The 5,294-nt window shown below is 47.9% G+C and overlaps 1 non-coding gene across 1 annotated transcript; it reads left to right on the top strand.

The window, feature by feature from the left end:
* Positions 1 to 4,518: 4,518 nt before the first annotated feature.
* LOC114209363 (U6 spliceosomal RNA) lies at positions 4,519 to 4,625 on the top strand. Its single transcript, XR_003609338.1, has one exon. It is a non-coding gene; the product is annotated as a U6 spliceosomal RNA (small nuclear RNA).
* The last annotated feature ends 669 nt before the right edge of the window (positions 4,626 to 5,294 follow it).

The raw sequence follows: 5,294 nt of genomic DNA, 5'->3' as shown, positions 1-5,294 counted from the left end.
CCACAATTTAGCAGTAATCCAACACATTAGGCTGAATTTTCTTTGTGCTGATTATAAACAGATTAACAGTGTAAACAAAGGTGAAAGCCAATTACTCTTTTTAGGGACATATACAAACAGTTTCAATGTTGTTGAGGGGCAAGGTGCTCATTATAAATATCTCTGAGAATCTGCTCAACTGGCACTTTTGAGATTATAAAAGTTCTTTCCTATCCTCATCCTATTGTAGTATTATTAAATTCAGGTAAGAATTTAGTACATGCAGGCAAAATGTCTAAAAAAATAAAGCCTTACTTCCCTTAAGATAGTCGATAACTCAGTATTTTTATGCTTTTGCCAAAGTGACATTGACCCTCTCCTATTAGAGGGAGTCTGTATATTGTTTTCTCATTGGGGGAAACATCTACCAAAGAAATAGAAAATTTATTATTATAAATTCACAATTAAAAGGTAAAAAAAACAACAACTGTGCGTATATGCAATTGTTGACTTCCTTTTATCCCCCCAGATTGGCTGATGCCTTAATTAGAGCATTTCTGCTGTGAACCTTTCTTCTCTTTCTAAATAAATGCATTGAAAGCTTATTAAAATGAATTCCCTCCGCCCTCTGACTCTGAGGGATGGCCAGCTTCAGATAACCACCTGTTGATAGCTACAGATAGTAAGTCAGTGTTTGTCTTATAAATGTGCAGCCCGCCAGGACCGGTGATGGGGCCGCGTGCGCAGGTAAGATGCTCCTGCCTCCGCGTCTGCACTCCCTGACACCCACGGCTCGCTTTCAAAAGCACGATGCTCAAACATCGGAAGAATCTGCTCCACGGCTCTACTGTTGACGGCTCTGGGGGACTTCTGAGCAGCTCTCCTCACTCAGGTGCATTCGATGCCAACAACCTAACAAAGGAACCAGCTAAAAAGTTCAGTGTTCAGACAATGGTCCATTGTTTGGTCTGTATGACTTCAAACAGCAGGCTGGCCTACTTCCTTTTTTTTTTTTTTTTTCTAACCCTATTGACTAAATTGGTCTATTATTTTAACACGATATAGAATTTTTGAGTCACAAAAACCTACTCCCATTTTTAATTTTTTGCTGGATACACTTATTCCAGAACACGTGACTTCTTTGCCTGCGAGCAGTATTTTACCAGCTTTTACCAACACAGCTTGCACCTTACCTGCACAGGGTGAGGGAAATACACCAGCCTTGAGGGCTGGCCTGGGCTGGCCTTCGCCTTTTCCGAGATCATAGGAGAGGACAGCTTTGTCCGCCGCACCATCCCATGTGCTCTATTGTCAGCAGGTTGTCGTCCCACCCAGGTGACGACCTTCTCTCTTGCCTCCTCTGACCTCCCCAGCTACCTGGGAGTTCCCAGTTCCTCCATCTCCCCCAAGTAATACACGTGCATCAAGGCGACCACCTGGACGCCACTCTCACCTGCACAGCGGGGAGCCTATCGAGGTAGGGTGGGGGCAGAGCACAAATTCCACGTTGAGGGCAGCTTGGTCCTGAGCTCTCTGCCCTGCGCCAGCCACCAGAGGCTCTAACCCTTTGTGTGGGCCAGGCATGGCTGCTCCCAAAAGGCTGTCGTATTCTTGGCCATGCTTGCACTTCACAGCAACCCTGTGAGATTGGCAGGGTCAGAACCTCTGTCCCATTTTAGGAGAAAAAAATGGAGGCTCATCAAGAGCCCCCAAGGCAACCAGCTAGGAAATGGCAGAGACAGGCCTCAAACCCAGGTCTTTCCATCAGGCCGAAGCTATTCTGAGGGTCTCAGTGGCTCATGGTGCTTCAGAAACCCTATTCTGAGGACCACCTCTGCTCCTCCTCGTTCATTCATTTGACAAACACTTTGTAGGTACCTTCCATGTGCCAGGCACAGTGCCAGACTCTAAGGAAACACACATCACATGTGATCAGGTGGGTCGCAGTCTAGTGCAAGGAACAGATGGACGCCATGCCAGGGAGTCTTGAAAGAGGACCCCTAATCTGTTTCAAATGAAGGAACTGGATTCAATGGGCTCCAGGACCACTTTCTGTCCCCACTATTCTTTGGTTTTATAACCACCCAGCCCAGCAAAACTGTCATGATTCTGAGGGGGTGAAGAACACAGAAAATCGAACTTCATAAATAATCCCGATATTTCTCCTAAACCTCTCAATTAAAATGCCCCCATTGAGCTATTTACCTTTCCTCTTTTATTGCCTACTATGGGGAAGGCTGATAAAGAATGGGAAAATGGCTCAAAGTCAGGTGATGGGAAGGAAGCTAGACGCCACTTGGAGCTCGAGTGGCGAGCCCCGCATGGTCTTCCATGCGTGGGAGGCCAGCACTTGACAGTACCTGCCCTTGGGCTCAGGGCCACCTGCCAGCCACGCTCCCCGCTCCAGTTGTTAGCCACCTCCTTAACTCTGCGGTGACTCCCTGGAAAGAAAAAGTCACAATTTCTGAACAAGCTCTAGATCCCGCCTCATGCCCACACACGCACACAGACCAACAAGTTGAATCACTGACAAGGGACCTGACACCATCTGTCCCTCAAACTTGACCTTCAGTGGAGAGAGTAAGGAGGTGTGAGAAGCAGGGCTGTTAAAGCTCGCGTGCTGCGGGGAGGCAGGCCCTAACCTGGGGGCCCATGCGTGCAGCCTCCATTCCACAGCATCCCCCAACCTCCTCCAGAGGGCCAGCACACAGTGAGCAGGGCAGGGGCTGGAGCAGTGGCCAGGGGCGGCTCCTCGGGGACTCCGGGTCGGGGGGAGTCTTATAGTCTCACTTGGGTCCCATGAGCCTTTGGAGTTCGTTCAAGGTCTCCAAGTCCGGATTCTCCAAATAGCCAAGGATATGCTGATTGACCATTCACAGGGGACCACTTGAGTCTCCCTGGGGGTGCTGGGGGGTCACATGGCTGGGATAAGACCCTCACATTCGCCTGATAGGTGCCCCTCACCCCACCTCACCGTATTAACCACGCATTTCTGATGTTTTGTCATCTGAGGCCTTGCTGACCCTGCAGTCTGCTCCTCCTGGCCCATTTCTAGAGATAGTAAATTCCTAGACCTTGCCTGTGAGTGCAACTTTCATCCTGAACCCACCCCCACCCCTACCTCCTCTGGTGGCTCTCCCACTCAGGGATCTGTGCCCCCGTTCTCATCACCCCAGGGCCAGGTTCCAGACAACTAGGGACAGCCCTGACACTCTGGAGCCCACTGGAATTACTTAAACTAGCCAATCCTCAACCTGCTTGCCCCGCTTCACCCATTCTTTCCCCTAAGAACTGCAGTAAAGTCTCCTGTCTGTGATTCCTTCACCCCTCTGCCTCCTGGTGTTGCCCTGTGTGCCACGGCAAGCCTCTTGGGATCTGTGACAATCGTGTCCTTATCTGTTGGCCTTACCATACTTGAATAACAATAAAACCGACATTTTAAAATACACTTTCCCAGGGCGCCTGGGTGGCTCAGCCAGTTAAGCATCTGCCTTCGGCTCAGGTCATGATCCCGGGGTCCTGGATGGAGCCCTGCATCAGGCTCTTTGCTCGTCAGGGAGCCTGCTTCTCCCTCTCCCTCTGCCTGCTGCCCTCCCCCCCCACTTGTGCTTGCTCTCTCTCTCTCTGTCAAACAAATAAATAAAATCCTTAAAAAAATAAATAAATAAAATACACTTTCTCATAGATGATCTCTGCCAGAAAAACCTTTCCTGACCTTTCCCCTGGCCAGTTTATATACATCTGTATCATAACTGTTAAGGTCATGGTCATCAACTCATCTTGTCTGTACAAAGGCGACCATTACAGGATGTGGGTAGAACATGGCGGAGGCGGTACAGATACACACTGCAAGCTCTCCGCCCAGGGTTTGGCGCATCTTAGGTCTGACTGTGTTGGTGACAAAGGCTGCTTCCAACTGTCTCCAGGCCGCTCCTCATCCCAACCCCCAATAATTTTCTACCACTTCTTTGAACAATAATATTCACCTCTGGGAATCCCCAGGCTTCAAGACTGATAGGGACGGTGCTGCCAGGGTCTAGTTTCCTGAGAAGTCAGGGAGCCTCCGAAGAAAGGACTCATCCTACCCGGAGGAAGAGACAGAAGATAAGCTTGTCCAGCAGCCGTGTCCCAGCTGCTGAAGAGAAAGAACAATTCTTTCATTTTGCTTTGTTTCCAGTCCAGCATCCCGTGGACTTATATCTGCATCCTGAAAACCCAAAATAAGCTGCTCTCTTAAAATGCCATACAACATCAGCATCCAGGGCAGTGAGACTGACAGCTTACAGAACACAAACATTGACCTCCAGTGAACGGTGTGCATAGGGAGGAAGGGCACTGGTGTCTGCAGCTGACTTGGAAATGCATAAGAACAAGAAGACGGGCTGGTGGACGGGTAGATGCAAAGACAGGGAGAAAAAGGTAAGGCCACGTGGTGGACATGCTCATGAGCTCCCTGGAGACCTGGCCCTTGGCTCAGCTGGGAGACTCAGCACATGTCCTGAATCCTGCCTTAAGAGAGCCGATAGAACACCAATTACAGTGCTCACTTTGGCAGCACATATACTAAAACTGGAACGATACAGGGAAGATTAGCATGGCCCCTGTGCAAGGATGACACCCAAATTCGTGAAGGGTTCCACATTAAAAAAAAAAATAAAACAAAACAAAAAACCAAAACACCACACCAAATACAGCTGGAAATGCCTGTAATTTTTAAACTACTATACGGATTTGTTTTGATCAGGAAATTTCAGATCCTGACCTATAATTAAATGTGCCATTTTTCAAGATCAATTTCCCTTTTGTAAAAAAAATATTGCTTCCTCTGAGGTAGCAGGGTTCATATTATCTAACAAATGTTGAGCAAGAGACAGAAAACACTTTAAGTTAAATATTATCAAAGTTCTCTCCCAGACCCATGGCCATAATACCTTCCCTCTCCTCAGTGATGAATGGATTCCTACCCCAGGAAGCCCAGCGATCCATGAAATTCCCCCAAACCAGGCCTTAGTCACTGCACAATTGAGAAGCCATTTTTTTAAAAATTTTTATTGTTATGTTAATCACCATACATTACATCATTAGTTTTTTTTTTTTAAGATTTTATTTATTTATTTGAGAGAGAGGATGAGATAGAGAGAGCATGAGAGGGGGGAGGGTCAGAGGGAGAAGCAGACTTCCTGCTGCTGAACAGGGAGCCTGATGCGGGACTCGATCCAGGATCATGACCTGAGCCGAAGGCAGTTGCTTAACCAACTGAACCACCCAGGTGCCCTACATCATTAGTTTTTGATGTAGTGTTCCATGATTCATTG

The sequence above is a fragment of the Eumetopias jubatus genome, unplaced genomic scaffold, assembly GCF_037043125.1.
Source record: "Eumetopias jubatus isolate StellerSeaLion01/CBP00866 unplaced genomic scaffold, mEumJub1_p1.0 scaffold_6, whole genome shotgun sequence".
NCBI classification, from domain to species: Eukaryota; Metazoa; Chordata; class Mammalia; order Carnivora; family Otariidae; genus Eumetopias; species Eumetopias jubatus.
The sequence above is the reverse complement of the archived record's forward strand: the minus strand, read 5'-3'. Positions and strand labels throughout refer to the sequence as shown.